The sequence below is a fragment of the Cnephaeus nilssonii genome (genome assembly GCF_951640355.1).
Source record: "Cnephaeus nilssonii genome assembly, chromosome: 5".
NCBI classification, from domain to species: Eukaryota; Metazoa; Chordata; class Mammalia; order Chiroptera; family Vespertilionidae; genus Cnephaeus; species Cnephaeus nilssonii.
Window position 1 is genome coordinate 37,722,289 of NC_137076.1, and position 17,433 is coordinate 37,739,721.

Sequence of the window (17,433 nt, forward strand, 5' to 3'; positions counted from 1 at the left end):
GTTACGGAGATGGATGATGGTGATCGTTGCACAACATTATGAATGCATTTAAAACCACTGAACTGAACCTTTACAAATGGTTATGGCAGTACATTGTGCTGTGTGTTTTTTAATCACCATATTTAAAAATTGAACAAAATACACAGCAGCAGAACAACGAAGTTAATGTGGGAATGCTGTTACATGGTCCCGCAGAAGAGGCAGTGGCTTTGGAGTCCCACAGGCCGAGGTTTAAATCCTAACCTCCAGCTCTACAGCATTATCACCCACTTCTCCTGCATACACCCGACCAGAGAGAGGATGCTTGTGTTCGGCTTTGGAGGTACTCTATTGCCTTGAGCAAGTTACTTAATGTCTCTGAGTCTCAATCCCATCCATAAGCTTGGGGAAATAAGATTGATCTCACAGATTTGCCATGAGAAATAAAGGTGGTGTGGCTATAGGATAAGTAGTCATTGAATATCAGTTCTCCTTCCCATGAAAGAAAAGTCTACCGAAGTGCCTTTATGTGAATCTGTCAGACAAACTCAGTATCAGCAGAGAGACAGATATAATGACCTCCGTTATCTATGGCTGAGCTCTCATGATGTGAGATACTAAAAAACTGAATCTATTAAGCTGGCCTATAGCTTGAGATATGACAGTCACTGATCCACAACAAGTAAAGGGGAAGAAGGAGTTACACAAGGCATCTCTATTCTCATTACTCAATCTCTACCCAACGGAATCCTTGCTTCATGAGAGATTAGCCACAGCCCCTGAGAGCAATAAGCATACTGCATTGCAAACCCCACTTTGCCATTTCCCAGAACTTCTATAAATCTCAGTGGCAGGAGCTGTATCTCTTATTTTATTTACAGGATGACTATTTTTTTGAGACAATTATGATAGTTATCATTAGTAGTCCTTTGGCCAACTTCCAAATTGGGGGAAGCGGCAGAAATTCATAAGCAATATTAATTTTTTTTCTATTTTTCATTTAAAGGGAAGACAGCTCGCTCTTTTCAAGGGACACAGGGCAATTTCTGGCATGTAAGACTAGCAGGTAATTTCCACAGTTGGGTCATTGCTGCTTCCATCTCATTCTGAAGGTGGGCAAAAACTATTAGTCACCAAAAGACCAATAGGCAAATGTCCTAGAGCAAGCAAGTGTGGGGTACCCATCCAGGGGTGGCCACTACTTACTTCCTGGGAAGGAAACAACTAAGAAAGAGTAACAGCTGGTGCTCCCCCTTTATAACAGTCGGGGATGAGGATGCCGGAGCAAGTCATAGACGCATGTATTCTCTCTGATGGGGGGAAACGGGCAAAGCGCTGCACCCTGCATAGCCACAGTGAGCACAGCTGACAGAGAGAAGTACATTTGAGTTCTGTTCTTATGGAGGAGATCACTCTCCCCTTTCTTCATTTAACTCAAATCACTCCCCCTTGCAAGCTACTTGATCGAGGGGTACAAAGGAGTCTGGGTATAAACGGTGTTTGGTGGCATCATCCTTCCTTTGCCACCCCTTGCTGAAGGACCCTTGGTACACTATCGTGTGGTCTCCCCACGGCCCATCCTCTCAAGATAAAGAGGTCAGCAGGGACCACAAGAAGCTGTAAGTTGGTTCCTTGATGAAACTTTATGCTCACAGTATGATTACAGATAATGCAATAAGTTTCCTAAGGCTCGGGGCTCTGAGACACGAGAATCCATGATAGAGAAGATGCTTTAGAATGACCCTGGGCTGACTTTAAACAAGCAGGTAGGGAGATGACTTTTTTCGGGATGGTTTGTGTTGAATTTGAAGAGAGGCACCGATGTCAGGGAAGCAGGCCCAGGGCTGCAGGGGGCACCTCACAGGATGGCAATGCGGAGGAGTGGGCACAGTGTTCTGGGGTCTGACACTCAGCTGTGCAGGTCCGAAGAGTGGGTTTTGTCTGTACTGCCGGGCAATCAAGATGCATCCTAACCTATGCTAATCAAACCCTCAAACGATTGACATATCAAACAGAACACAGATGTATTTGCTTGTAACAGCTATAAAATAACTTTCCAGTGACTTTAATCCTGCCCATTATCAGGGTAGCTGGGAGACCAAATTCATAACCAGAATGTTATTTGTTGACCCAAGATTCTGAACAAAAGAGCTGGATAAACTTAAGGGGCGTTTCATCCGGGCATTGGAAAGCCTTGTGAATGGAATGTGTTTTCCAGGTGATCTGAACACCAGTGACCTCCAGGAAAAGTGTCTCTCCTCCGGAGAGTGTTGGGTAATCTGCAACCATTTCTCACTGCCTTGCCTCCCCTTTCCTAAACAATTGCAGATTACCTATCTCCTACACCTCCAACCACCTTAATCCCGGCTTTCTTCAGATGAGACACACAACAATTCTCGCTGTTTTGTTTTGTATTCAGTCATTTTCCTGAACCTCCTGGCTCAGCCCCAATCTTCTCAGTCCCTCATCACCAGCTCTCAGAGAGGGTGACTGATGGTTGGTTTCCTTAATTATGTGTTGGTTCTTACTACTTCCTCTGATGAGATGATTTTCAAGTTCTGGGGGCATTTTAATATGCCTGTGACAAGTTCCCACAGCCTGCCTGGAGGCAGGAGGATGCCTCCTGTAGCCTTGCTCAGCACCGATTATTCTGTTCATCTGTGGGATGCATTTGTAACGTGTTTTATTTATTTTGCCTCCACACATCCCCACCTTCCTAGAGGAAGAGGCGAATCAACCACCCCACCTCTCCCCGCAAGAAAGCAATTTTGTCACCTTAGGTGGGCCATCTGTTTCTCCTAACACAGTTCTGCTTTGACTTGAATACATCTTGTCTTAGGCATTTTGCCAGCTGTAGGCTCCAGGAAATGGAGCAACTAAAAGTGGTTTCCTTGTGATGTCAGATCTTCTTCTTTTTTTTTTTTTAATGCAACTTACAGAATTAACCTAAAGGAAATTGTGCATCACTGTCCACAGGAGTGGTTCATAGAGTGGCAAGGGTTCCAGAGTAACAACCAAATTGTATATGAATTTCCTAGGAGATCCCATGGAGGCATGGAGGCAGAGCCAGCAGGGGGCCTAATAAATGGAGGGGGAAATTGAGTACTTGCTTTGGACAAAACAGACCCTTAGGCTAAGGGTTTTCAACCCTTGATGCAAATCCAATTCACATATGGAGTTTTCTATCTTCATGCCACGGAACTGGCTACTCCTGATGCCCAGCATGTTGAGAACAATTCCCCTTAAACCATTGGGGATCAGAGCCCTCTTCTTAAGCTCCCAAGCTATTGGGGGTGGGGGGAATTATTCAGGATAGAAAGAGTGTCAAAATGTATAGGCTGCACAGCAAAAGAAACGATTGACAGAGTGAAAAGACAACCTACAAAATGGGAAAAATATTTGCTAATAATATATCTGATAAGGGATTAATATTTAAAATATATAGCCCTAGCCGGTTTGGCTCAGTGGATAGAGTGTTGGCCTGCGGACTGAAGGGTCCCAAGTTCTATTCTGGTCAAGGTCACATGCCCAGGTTGAGGGCTCGATCCCCAGTAGAGGGCATGCAGGAGGCAGCCGATCAATGATTCTTTCTCATCATTGATGTTTCTATCTCTCTCTCCCTCTCCCTTCCTCTCTGAAATCAATAAAAAATATATTTAAAAAATATAAAGAAATCATACAATTCAGTAGCAAAAAAACCCACAAATAATCCAATTTAAAAATGGGCAATATGATTAAGCAATTGCACTTCTGAGCATATATATCAGAAGTAAACAAAAACACACTGTTGAAGCACTATCTAGCAGCATAATTTACAAATGCCAAGATATGGAAACAACCTAAGTGTGCATCAATGGATGAAGTGATAAGAAGTTGCGGTATATTAATACAATGGAATATTCAGCCATAAAAAAGAAGAAAATTCTGCCATCTGTGACAACCTGGATGGAACTTGAGGGCATTATGCTAGGTAAAATAAGTCAAAGGCAAATACTGTATAATCTCACTTATATGTGGAATCTTAAAAATAAATTCATAGGAAAAGAGGTCATATTTTTGGTTACCAGAGGTAACAGATGGAGGTTGGGAGTGGGGGAATTGGATAAAGGTGGTCAAAAGGTACACATTTCCAGGTATAAGATAAATAAGTACCTGGGATGTAATGTACAACATGATGACTATCATTAACACTACTGTACTAGTAGGGTCTAGTGAAAAGTTGGTTAAGAGAGTAGATCCTAAGAGTTCTCATCACAAGAAGAAAATCCTTTTCTTCTTATGTCTACCTGATGTTAGCTGAATTTATTGTGGTGATCATTTCACAATATATGTAAATCAAGTAATTATGCTGTATACCTTAAATTTATACAATGGTGTAGGTCAATTATATGTCAATAAAACTGGAAAATATGTACAGGTTTAATACAGAAGATGATGAACTGTGGGAAGCAACAGTAAACTAAGGGTGGTATGATGGTCAGGTTGTTTTCTGATATTGTTATCATGAGACTTGGGGTTGTAGGAAGGAGTAAGTTACAAAGAGAAAAAGGCAGCCTTAGCTTGGCAACTGTGAGCATTCAGGCCAATAGGAGAGATTTTATCCTGCTTTAGCTCAGAGATAGAGCATCAGCAGGGCAACACTACGTGAGTGACTTTAGGAGATAAAGCAAACTCAGTAGCTGCTTTCAGGAATCAACGCATAAATATGGGAGCCATTTTATGGAGGTGAGAGATAGAAGAAGAAACGGTAGATATCATAAGATAGAAGAAAAGCATTCATAGTTGATTTGAATAGATGTGGGAGAAGACTTTGAGACTTTCTGAACTACTCAGAAGTGATTGGGCCATGGCTGCTATTCAGCTAATATACACTGGCATGGCGTTGCTGCAGGTTAAAATATACTGCCCTGATGATTGACAAATAGCTTAAGTTAGACCACATGTCACAGAATGACAACATCCAACAACCACTACATAGGTGGCGATGGGACTTGGGACTGGTGCATCTGGACATTGGGGCAGAAGCTGGGCAGACCAAGGTGGTAGCCGAAGGGAACACAGCCTCTGCTGCTCAGGAGGGCCCAGGATTGGCAGGAGTGGTGGGACAGGCCTGGCTGGTGGCAGTGTTGTAGGAGGGAGTGGAAGCAGAGGCCCTTCAGGTTCAGGCTATGTGAGAAGCATTAGCATCCAGAACATGAGGGACAGCCCATCCCATCACCCTGCCACTGAAGCAGGTACCTGGACCCCGATCTAATGACCATTGATTTAATGGTGAGGTATTGGGAGAGTTCAGTAGTTTCCTCCACAAAACTGTAAGCTTAGAGACTAGCCACCTTTCATTTTACGAGAGCTTATCCAATATAAGATCATGCCAGCAATTTCTAAAATTCAATAATGAGCTAGAAATTATTAGAGTGATTTGATGACCATTTTACCTTGTATCACATGGTAAGTAGTTTCATGACATATAGTATAGTAGAGAATAGAAGGAAAATATTTTAAATTTGTATTTACATACTGATTATTTATATTGATTGTATTTATTTATAAAACTTACATTGCCATACAAGTTGATAAAGATCATTCTTATACATTGGGCGATATGGAACTGGGGGATTCGGCTGGTGGGGCTCGAAATGGCTTCAGTGTATCCCTGCTCCTCATCTCAGGTTGGTCTGACTTGGGCAAATATGGGCTTCATTTTATTTACAAATGAGATGCCATTACTGTTCTCATACTTCCTGAATCTTCAGAAGGATCTCTTCTGCAGCTGCAAGGGACACACTAAGCAAAAGAAATGGCAACGTTAGGTTTTTAGTAACTTTGCCCAGACAGTGAAGGCCAGAAGTTCACTCAGTCAACAAACAATAGTTATTGAGCAGCTGTGCCAGGCACCAAAGATACACAACAAAATAAAATAGACAAAAACTGACTTATAGAGCCAACAAGTGACTGCAGGTGGTGCTCCTTATTCAAAGGCAAAGGATAGATGGAGCCAAGGAGAAAGCTGCGATCTCATGTCAGCACCGTCTCCTGTGCACTCTGCCTTCCTTGGGTTAGTCATTAGGACATTGTGATTAACACCACAGAGCTAGGAGCTAATCTACTCTGAGACAGTGAAGCAACCATCCAGTATCTAAATCTGCCATTAGAGAAGCATTTTCCAAGTGTTCCTTGGAATCCAGTCCTTCAAAATGCTTAGTTTAAAAAAAAAGATTCAGTGCTTAAACAAGTTTGGCAACACTTCTGCTCTTAGAGATTCACAATGAACTGTATGACCTATTAAATACTAACTGTATGACCTCTATTAGTTTTGGATTCAATATTTGGGCATCTGTCTTTATTTATTTTTTATTTTTTAAATATATTTTTATTGATTTCAGAGAGGAAAGGAAAGGGAGAGAGAGCTAGAAACAACAATGATGGTGGAGAATCACCAATTGGCTGCCTCCCGCATGCCCCCCACCGGGGATCTAGCACACAACTCAGGCATGTGCCCTTGACCAGAATTGAACCTGGGACCCTTCAGTTCACAGGCTGACGCTCTATCCACTGAGCCAAACCAGCCAGGGCTGTCTTTATTTTTTAATTACTTGCTTAAGTATTTAAAAATAAATTCATTCTTCTATATTAAAAGTTATTCTGTATCTCTCTTAAAGTCTCCTCATTCCCCAAATTGTCCATAAATCCTGGAAACTTATGTAATCCAAAGGGAGCAGTCTTGTTTCAAAGTATCACATGGAAGGAACTGGTTAGTCCATTAAAAGTTCTGATTTTAATCACTTCTGCATGGTGTCACTGTTGAAAACTGGTTCCAACAGGCTCAAAAGAGTCCTTGTCCTGCCCTAAGGTTGTCCTTTCTGCTGCAGAACCCTGTGTAGGCAGCAGGCTGTCACTGAGGACAAGGACTCTCAAGATGACAGCTTATTGGAATTATGCTCACACAATCAGCCACTGTTCCCAAACACGACAGCTCTGCCCAGGGGGCCCCATATAATTGGGTTTCTAACCACAGGGGCACCCTGTACCTAGAACACGCTGTCTCCCACAAACCTCAAGGCCCTGGTGTTGAGCCTAAGTCACTGAACCAGACTCCCTCTTTTTTCTTGGGGGAACTTGAATGTTTTTTGCTACCAGGGGACCTCTGTCAGGAATACCCCAGCCATTTAGAAAGCTCTAATTAAGTTGAATCTCAAAAGGGAAGGAGATAGGATCTTTAAAAAAATAAAAATAAAAACAAAAATAATACACACACACACACACACACACACACACACACATATATATATATATATTTCAAAGAGGAAGAGAGAGGGAGAGATAGAAACATCAATGATGAGGGAGAATCATTGGTTGGCTTCCTCTTGCATGCCCCCAGTGGGGATTGAGCCCACAACCTGGACATGTGATCACGGAATCGAACGGTGACCTCCTGGTTCATAGGTCAACACTCAACCACTGAGCCACGCTGGTCAGGCAGGAGATAGGTTCTTGATCCCTTTCCTTCTTGAGGATGCTTGGCCATAGGTGAGTTTAATTTAGCACATATATTAGGTTTCGAATCACTATGAATGTTTCTGGGTTGGAATGCTTAAAAATAACGACTAATTTGGCCCAAGTTTTGATTTGAGAGGTAGCTAAAATCTGGAAGAATATAGAGCATGGCACTTATAAAGTTTCATGGGGGCAAAGGATGGAAAAAGATTCTAGTATATTGGAGGCAGTCAAGTATCTGAAGGTTCCCTGGTCACATGGGGGAAAGAAGAGCAATGATAGAGACAGAGGAAGATTTTCCCCTATTATACTTTTATATATTATAAGAGGTGTTATCTATCTCATACATCATAGGTGTGTTCTCCTTCAGAGAGAATTAGACTTCCAAGAATTCTCTCTTGAATTTCTTCCACGAAACTAAAAAGCCCTAAAGCCCTCCAGGCTTCTTGAAAAGCCAGTCCTCATCTCAATGATACAGACTCTTATGGTAATGAATAAATCTCAGAACCTTTTGGGTTGGGGAAGAAAATCCAAGCAGTTACCAACATGGCTTTAGACTCAATTTTTGGATCCCAAAAAGGCCGTAATTTCTATGGAGATGAGAAATACATTGAACAAGTATGATATTTATAAAGTCCCTTATTCTCCCTGGTAGTTGGCCTTCTCTATTTTCTCAAATATTTTACATTAAATACCTTAAGACACAGAATAAAATGTAGCATACACTGTTAAAGCTTTCTTGATACCAGGATATTTTATGCTCAGCCTTACTGGACCAATCAACACAAGTCACTTGGTCTATAAGGTGGTAACAATGTGGGGGCAATTTTTATTAATTCATCTAAAAAAGGAGTCTCTAGAATAGTAGCATGAAAGACAAAGATTAACTTGCCATTTGATACAAGATAGTGTTATAAAAAGGCCTTTTATTTTTTTGTTATGTTTAGGTTTCTAGGGACACATTTGCCTCCCACTCTAATGCACACCCATATCCTATGGAATAACAAGTTGTGTTTTAATAGGATTATGCTGTAGGTAAAACACATCATGTGTTTAGAAATGAAATATCCAGGGAAATTATTTTCATTTCTTACTATTTTGTGGCATTTCATGTGTTCTGTCTGATATGTAGACACGTAAAGGGAGCTGGTTTTAGTTATCTAATACTGTGTTGTATTTATTACTTCAACTTGCATATGCTTTTATTTGGATTTCCAAACATGTAATTTTTAACATGTTCTATTAGTGAGGTAGCAATAAAGGAAGAATTTGTAGCTAAGTTAACACTTATAAATTTCCCTGCTTGTGATGTAAAAGAAATGGCAACACCAGACCACATATTTCAAAGAATATTAAATGTAAATGTTCTATATTTAAATTTCCCTTATTCCATAAAATATTATAGATTCATTGTTTATACTTTTATAAAAAATGGTGCTTGATTATGAACAGATTTGTCACTTGAAAGTGTTTATTATTTTTAAATAGCTATATTTGAGAAGTCATATAAAAGCCAGATGATTACAAATCAACAATTGTAATCAATCTGAAAACTAAATGTTAAACAGATACTGATCAACTTATTTGAAAACATATGCCTACACAAAACCTGCACATGAATGTTTATAGCACCTTTAGTCATAATTACAACTGTAAGCAACCAAGATGTCCTTCAACAGGTGAAAGGATAAAAAACATGTGCTATATTATTATTATTCAGTAATAAAAACAAATAAATTATCAAGCCCTAAAAAAATACATGAATGACTCATTTTTAAATATATATATATATATTTTATTTCAGAGAAGAAGGGAGAGGGAGAGAGAGATAGAAATATCAATGATGAGAGAGAATCATCGATCAGCTGCCTCCTGCACACCCTCCTCTGAGGATCAAGCCCAAAACCCAGGCATGTGCCCCAAGCAGAAATCGAACCGTGACCTCCTGGTTCATAGGTCGATGCTCAACTACTGAGCCACACCAGCCAGGCACATGGATGACTCTAAATACATATTGCTGAGTGAAAGAAGCCAGTCTATACAAGCTACATACTATATGGTTCCAATTATGTGGTGGTTTGGAAAAAGTAAAAGGATATGAATGGTAAAAAGGATCAATGGTTACTAGGAGTTTCAGACAAGGGGAGGACTGAGTAGGTGAAGCACAGGAGATAGTTTAAGGCAGTGAGATTATTATGTATCATAATGTAATGGTGGATACTTGCATGGTGGATGCATGTGACAGAAACCCATATACCTTCACAGCACAAAGACTGAACCTGAATGCATAAAAGTATATTTAAGAGATTGGGTATCACAGGATGGAATGCAGAATGTGACAAAACAATCTAACTATTACAAATGAAAGAAACCACCTCGCTAAAGGGTGTGGTGGTGGGGAAGGTGCTGACATAAGTAACTTTGGAAATGGGGTCTATAAAACTGAAGTCAGAAAACACTGTACATAAACACTGTACTCTGGTCAGTAAAATTATTTATTGCAGAATATGAGTTAGCAATTCTGATACTGCTCTCTGTGTTTGTATACGGGAAGTGAACAACTAAATGACAGATGGTGGGAGACAGGCTTCTTACTGTTGGAGTGGGAGGTTACAGATAAGAAAGGGGAGGAGGCTAGAACATTTCATGTAGTACTGGATTAGCGTTGGAGACAATATAAACTCATGTTTAGCTTGATATAGGTATAAACGGTTACACAGAGAAATATAGATAGATGTGGGTTCGTATATACAGATTAGTATACACATATATCTTTCCTTGCTCTGTCAGCTGAGAGGGCCTAGAAGTTGGGACACAGCAGAAGCAATGAGTCCACCTAGTGCCTCATTAAAGCAACACTTTTGCAGGCACCAGGGTTCCTTGGAGAAATGGATGATTCTAGGACTAGAACAGGAAATGTGCAAGATAAGCCTGGAGCATCCTGTAGTGCCAGAAAGTAAGGAAGTGTTTGGGGGATAAAAAAACAAAACACCTGATGAGAGTGCATGTCAAAAGAACACAGGATTAGTGATGTTGAGCATTTTTTTCATATGTCTCTTGGCCATCTGGTTGTCCTCTTTGGAAAAATGCCTATTCAGGTCCTGTGCCTATTTTTTTAAATTGGGTTATTTGTCTTCCTTGTGTTGAGCTGTATGAGTTCTTTATGTATTTTGGAAATTAATCCCTTATCAGATGTGTCACTGGCAAATATATTCTTCCATATAGTGGATTCCCTGTTTATTTTGATGATGGTTTCTTTTGCTGTGCAGAAGCTTTTTATTTTGATGTAGTCCTATTTGTTTATTTTTTCCTTTGTTTATCTTGCCCTAGGAGATATATCGGTGAAAATTCTGCTATGTGAGATGTCGGAGATGTCACTGCCTATGTTTTCTTCTAGAATGTTACGGTTTTGTGACTTACATTTAAGTTCTTTATCCATTTTGCGTTCATTCTTTTTAAAATATTTTATTGATTTCAGAGAGGAAGGGAGAGAGAGCTAGAAACATCAATGATGAGAAAGAATCATTGATCGGCTGCCCCCTGCACACACCCTACTGGGAATCAAGCCCGCAACCCTGGCATGTGCCCTTGACCAGAATCAAACCTGGGACCCTTCAGTCTGCAGGCCGATGCCCTATCCACTGAGTCAAACCAGCTAGGGCTTGAGTTCATTCTTGTGTATGGTGCAAATTGGTGATTTAGTTTTTTTCTTTCTTTCTTTCTTTCTTTCTTTCTTTCTTTCTTTCTTTCTTTCTTTCTTTCTTTCTTTCTCCTTCCTTCCTTCCTTCCTTCCTTCCTTCCTTCCTTCCTTCCTTCCTTCCTTCCTTTTTTTTTTATGTACCTGTCCAGTTTTCCCAATACCATTTATTGAAAAGACTATCTTTACTCCAGTGTATGCTCTTGCCTTCTTTGTCAAATATTAATTGACTGTAATGATGTGGGCCAATTTCTGGGGTCACTGTTCTGTTCCATTGATCTCTATGCCTGTATTGGGTCAATACCAGGCTGTTTTGATTATAATGGCTTTGTAGTATAGTTTGATATCTGGTATTGTGATTCCTCCAACTTTATTCTTCTTTCTGAAGATTGTTGCTGCTATTCGGGGTCTTTTTTGGTTCCATACACATTTTTTGAATATTTGTTCTAGATCTGTGAGATATCAGATATCACTAATCATCAGAGAGATGCAAATTAAAACAACAATGAGGTATCACCTCACACCAGAATGGCTACCATCAATAAATCAACGAATGACAAGTGCTGGAGAGGATGTGGAGAACCTCCCACACTGCTGGTGGGAATGCAGATTGGTGCAGCCTCTATGGAAAACAGTATGGAACTTACTGAAAAAAATTTAAAATGTAACTATCATTTGACCCACAATCCCACTTTTAAGAATATATCCTAAGGAGCTGGAAACACCAATCAGAAAGAATATATGCACCCCTATGTTCATAGCAGCATTATTTACAATAGCTAAGATCTGGACACAGCCCAAGTGCCCATCAGTAGATGAGTGGATAAAAAAGCTGTGGTACATTTACACAATGGAATACTATGCAGCTATATCAAAGAAGGATTTCTTACCCTTTGCAATAGCATGGATGGACCTAGAGAGTATTATGCTGATTGAAATAAGCCAGTCAGAGAAAGACAAATATCACATGATCTCACTTTATAAGTGGAATAATGAACATAATAAACTGATGAACAAAATAGGTCCGGAGGCATGGAGACATGGAACAGAGGGAAATGGGAAGAGATTAATCAAAGAACTCATATACATATATGCATAACCAATGGACACAGACAATGGTGTGGTGAAGGCCTGGGGTGCAGCAGGGCATGGGAGGAGGGGGGTAAAGGGAGAAAATAGGGGACATCTGTAATACCGTCAACAATAAAATAAAATTAAAGAAACAAAAACAGGTGATAAACAAAAGGGCTCTCAATGGCTAAAGATGGAACAATTTGAGCAACAAAAAAACATTTTTAAAAAATATTGAATTATAATCCAAAGTATAAAATAAATATCTATGAGTTCATACTGATGTAAATAAATAAATTAGGGGAAACAGACAAATCTCACATGCAGAAGAATTTTTTAAAATGTATATAGATAGTCTGCCCTCAAGGAGGTGGACCATAACCCTTCCTCCACTCCTTAGGTGTGAGCTGGGCACAAAGACTTCCTTTCACAAAGTGCAGTCAGAAAGGGAAAGAAGAGCCACTTTAGAGTGGAGAAACCTACCAAACACTGCTCCAGCCAGGTGAGCAAGGTTCCTACTGTCATTGATAAGTTATGTTCAATGTATGCTCCCTTGATATGCTATGATGAAAATAGCACTTTAACTATGGGGTATCCCCCCAAAAACACATACTCCAAGTTTAATACTAAGATAAATATTAGACAAATTTCTATTGAGGGACCGTCTATAAAACACCTAACTAGTACTCTTCAAAACTTGTTAAGATCATCAAAATCAATGAAAAAGTAAGAAGAAACAGTCACAGTCTATAGAAGCCTAAGAAGACATAACAAGTAAAGGTAAGGTGGTATCCTGGAGGGAATCCTTGAACAGAAAAAAGGACACTCATTTCTCTCTTTTTTTTAATATGTTGGGTTTTTTTTATTGATTTCAGAGAGGAAGGGAGAGGGAGTGAGAAATAAAAACATCAATGATGAGAGAGAATCATTGATCGGCTCCCTCCTGCATGCCCACTACTGGGGATTGAGCCCGCAACCTGGGCATATGCCCTTGATCGGAATCAAACTGTGACCTCTTGGTTCATAGGTCAATGCTCAACCACTGAGCCATGCTGGTCTGGCGAGGACACTCAATTCTTAATAAAAACTGAGAAAATTAATAAATCATGGACTTTAGTTAATAATGTATCAATTCATTAATTATAACAAATGTACCACATTAATGTAAGGTACTAATAAAAAATCAACTGGATGTACTGTTAGCAATTTTTTCCATAATTCAAAAACTATTTTAAAATTTTAAACTCTATTAAAAAATGATATTGAGAATCATACACTCTTTGAAAGTGGAAAATGGAAGGGACTATAAAAATAATCAATTAAGCCCTTTATTAACAAGAGAGAAGACTGAGGATTTATAGAAGGACTTAATAGCCTGCACTTCAGAGATGGCCTAGAGAAAGTGGTGTCTACTTGCTGAACTACATCCTTAGTGACACTACACATCAATCATAGTACACAGTAGACCCTCGATAAGTAACCATTGAAAGGTGAATAATTCCCCCAAACCTAATCTCTATGCAAGTATTTCATCCATTGCTCACTTATTTATTGACTCATTCATTCATTTAATAAGTATTTACTGAATGTCTGGCACTACGATTTTACTTCTAGAATAATAATCACTTAGAAATTCTACTCAAATGACTGACATTTTGGCAATTTTCCACATCTGACTTTGTAGAAAACTCTATTTAGCTGATTCAAGTTTATATGTCCAAGGAAGACTTTGAAAAATTATCTCATAAAACAATGTTGTTTGCATTAAATAAGCCAACACTTCTAAAGTGTTTAGTACACTTGGCAATGACATTATTATTGGTAGTATCAATACTGTTATTGTTATCATTGCCAACCAACCAGATGCTTGTACCTGTGGAAAAACTTTGGGAAGCTTAGGACAAGAACTCAGGATCTGCAAACGATCACACGCTGGCACACTTAAGAGCTCTTTTGATCTTTCTAGGTTTGATAAGTTGGTCCTTTCCAACAAACCACAAGATTATTGTTGGGATCTGGGCTGTGATTTCATTCACTGTTAGTCCAATGTCCCTTTTAGATTTCCAGAAAACTAAAGGGGTTATGTTCAAGTTTCTTTCCTTCTTAATACATTTCACTCCTGATGTTCATTTTACTGACTTTATTTCTATTGTATTTAAAGATCCTATTCTTCAGGGTGTCACAACCTCTATGTAGAAATGCTGTGAAAAAGCCCAGCACTCCCGGTGGACGTCATCCTCTCTAAGCCCAGGTAAAAGAGGTCTTGTGTTTACTGTTCTGACTAACAGTTTCTGAGCAAGAAGACTCCCCCTCTAATCATCATCATAGCCACCGCTGCCTGTCTGAAACCCAGCAGTTCCCAAATACATCATACCTTCAAAACTGCTTCCCACTATGAGTGCCTCTAGAAAATAGTTCTCATCCAGTAGTTGTCATGGCATCAGCTCAACATCTTACACAACAGCTCCTGGGGGGTTCGGCTCTTTCCTCAAGGGCCTCACTTGAGACTCCTCAATGGAGTCTGTTTCCTTACTTCTCACTTCAGTGGCAGAAAGCTAAGTTTGGGTAACCGAGGTTATCTCGTTCCACCCAGCTGCATAACCCATTCTCAGCACAAATGTTCCAAGTTCAGAGAAAATCTTAAGGAAAACTTTAAATAGTTTTAATAAAAAAGAATACTCTTTTACTGAGTTCAAAAATAATAAAGTTCATAAAACAGGTTAATTGTTTCCTTTTAACTTATTTTAAAGGAATTTTAAAAGGTAATTTCGTCTGTAGCTCATTATTGTTTCAACAAACATGCCGTGAATTAGGTTTCCATTAGCCTTATTATTAGAAATCCTTTTGTCAAGGAGACTCACATAAAACGGGTCCTACCTCTCTCCTGGGAAGAACCCATGAAGGTTGAAACCTGCTGCTGCTTCTCGCCACACCGCCACTCTCGGCGCCTCCTGCAGGATTTAAGCCTGAGGGAAATGAGAGAAAGGGGTCAATTACGGAACACAGGAGCAGCAGATTCTAAATCAGGTCATATGCATGAGCTCCCAGGTGGAAATTAGGAGAAGAATTTATGTGTTCCCATTTTTTTTCCTCACAAGATTAAGATGTTGGATGTCTACAATTATTTAGATGCAAAATACCTGCTGAGACTTCATCTGATTAGAAGGATTTTAATGTTATTGTTTGTTTGCTTTTTAAGAAATGCCTATCAGCTCACTTTTCAAATGTAATACCAGCACTTTTTTTAATGCCAGTACTTTTAACATAATTGCTTAAGTTCTAGATCAAATTGCTTAAGCTCTGTCATCAATTTGTGGAGATTTCCTATTTGTAACAAACCTGATTAGACTTGATATGATAAAATATACCTATATAAATAAAACATGCACACATAGAGAGAGAGAGACTGCCATATAAAAATACAGCAGGACATGTTTTCTAGAAATCTGGACAGTATGTCTGAATGGCCTTACCTATCTCATATAAAAGGTTTACTTTGGGAGGCTATCTCAGAGACAGATGGTCTCCAGAGCAACATAAATCGGGGTTCAACAAAAGGTCTGAGTTATAGGCAATCAGGAGAAAAAACAAAACAAAAATGCTGAAGTTTCTACATACAAGAAAACAAACAGTGGTTTCAAATTGGAGCCCTAAATTGAAAGTCACAAGGGCAGCCTCTGCAATCGCAGGTCTTGGTTTGCAATCAATTGCTTCTCAAATGGGCAGCTGCATGGAATAGACATCAGGATGAATAGCAGCAGGCACTTTTTCATTGATTTTTATTTTTTTAGCCATTAGAAAAAATGTTTTTCTTTATTGATTAAGGTATTACATATGTGACCTTTTTCCCCTATTGCCCCCCCACCCGCCCACTCATGCCCTCACTCCCCTGGTGTCTGTGTCCATTGGCTAGGCTTATATGCATGCATACAAGTCCTTTGGTTGATTAGAGAGAAAGAAAGGGAGAGGAGAGAGAGATACAATATCAAAGGGAGAGAAACATCTATAGGGGATCGAGCCTGCAACCCAGGCATGTGCCCTGACAGGAATTGAACCTATGACCTATTGGTGAATGGGATTATGCTCAACCAACTGAGCCACACCAGCCGGGAAGCAGCAGGCATTTGAAATTTTAGTAATGTTGCCCTAGCTGGTTTGGCTCAGTGGATAGAGCGTTGGCCTGCGGACTGAAGGGTCCCGGGTTTGATTCCGGTCAAGGGCACATGCCTGGGTTTCAGGCTCAATCTCCAGTAGGGGATGTGCAGAAGGCAGCTGATCAATGATTCTCTCTCATCATTGATGTTTCTGTCTCTGTCTCCCTCTCCCTTCCTCCATGAAATTAATAAAAATATATTTTAAAACATTTAATAATGTTCAACAATTCTCCCTTGAAATGATGGGAAGCCCAATTAGTAATAAGTAAATGTTTGACAGGCAACAGGGACTAGGAAACCAAGATCCAAATGTGCTTTTTAGGGGCAATTTTTTTCTAAGTAACTAGGAACATTATCCAGAGGCAGTAGGTAATTACCAAAGAGGTCTTGGGTACCATATGAAGCAGGCATGCAAGAAACACAATGCCAGGTATATTTCTGGTATTGTATGGATTTGAATTCTGCTGAATATAAAAATGAATCCAGCCCTGGTTGATTGCTCAGTGGTTAGAGCACCGGCCCTCAGACCTAAGGGTGTAATTGCATAACTCAATTAGTTATTTAGTTGACATTTAGTTGACCAGTTAATTCTAACATTCTAGCCCATTCTTTTTTTCTGTGCTCCATGTACATTTGACAAACTGCCAAGAGAGAAACCAAGATGGCGGCATAGATAAACACCTAAACTGCTGCCTCCCACAACAATTTCAAAACTACAACTAAAAGAAAGAATGGACATCACCCAGAACCACAGGAAAGCTGGCTGAGTGGAAATTCTACAACTAGAAGGAAAGAGGAAAGCACACGGAGAATCAGAACTGCAAAGGACTGAGGTACAAAGACGCGCACGCGGAGAGGAAGGGCGGCTGAGTGCCTGGCTGGCGTTCTCTGGTGGGAGAGGGAAGGAAGCCCCCGACTGCACTGAACCCCAGTTCCAGGCAAAACGCCGTGGACCCAGGCTCATACAGAGGGAGTCTGGACTGTCAAGTAGAGAGAAAGGCACGTGGAGACTCAGAGAGGAAGTCGCGGCGGGCAGGG

General features: G+C 40.0%; 2 protein-coding genes across 3 annotated transcripts in view; one reads left to right on the plus strand and one right to left on the minus strand.

Moving 5' to 3' along the window:
* SCRG1 (stimulator of chondrogenesis 1) overlaps nucleotides 1-17,433 on the plus strand; it is a 120,196-nt gene that overhangs the window by 92,016 nt on the left and 10,747 nt on the right. The window lies entirely within an intron of this gene.
* SAP30 (Sin3A associated protein 30) overlaps nucleotides 1-17,433 on the minus strand; it is a 98,064-nt gene that overhangs the window by 53,197 nt on the left and 27,434 nt on the right. The window contains exon 5 of one of the 2 annotated variants that reach the window (XR_013813555.1): nucleotides 15,119-15,207. The gene's annotated coding sequence lies outside the window, so the exon portion shown is untranslated. Of the gene's footprint in view, nucleotides 1-14,683; nucleotides 15,208-17,433 lie in introns of those variants that run through there. The other variant, XM_079771741.1, reaches the window with a different exon arrangement.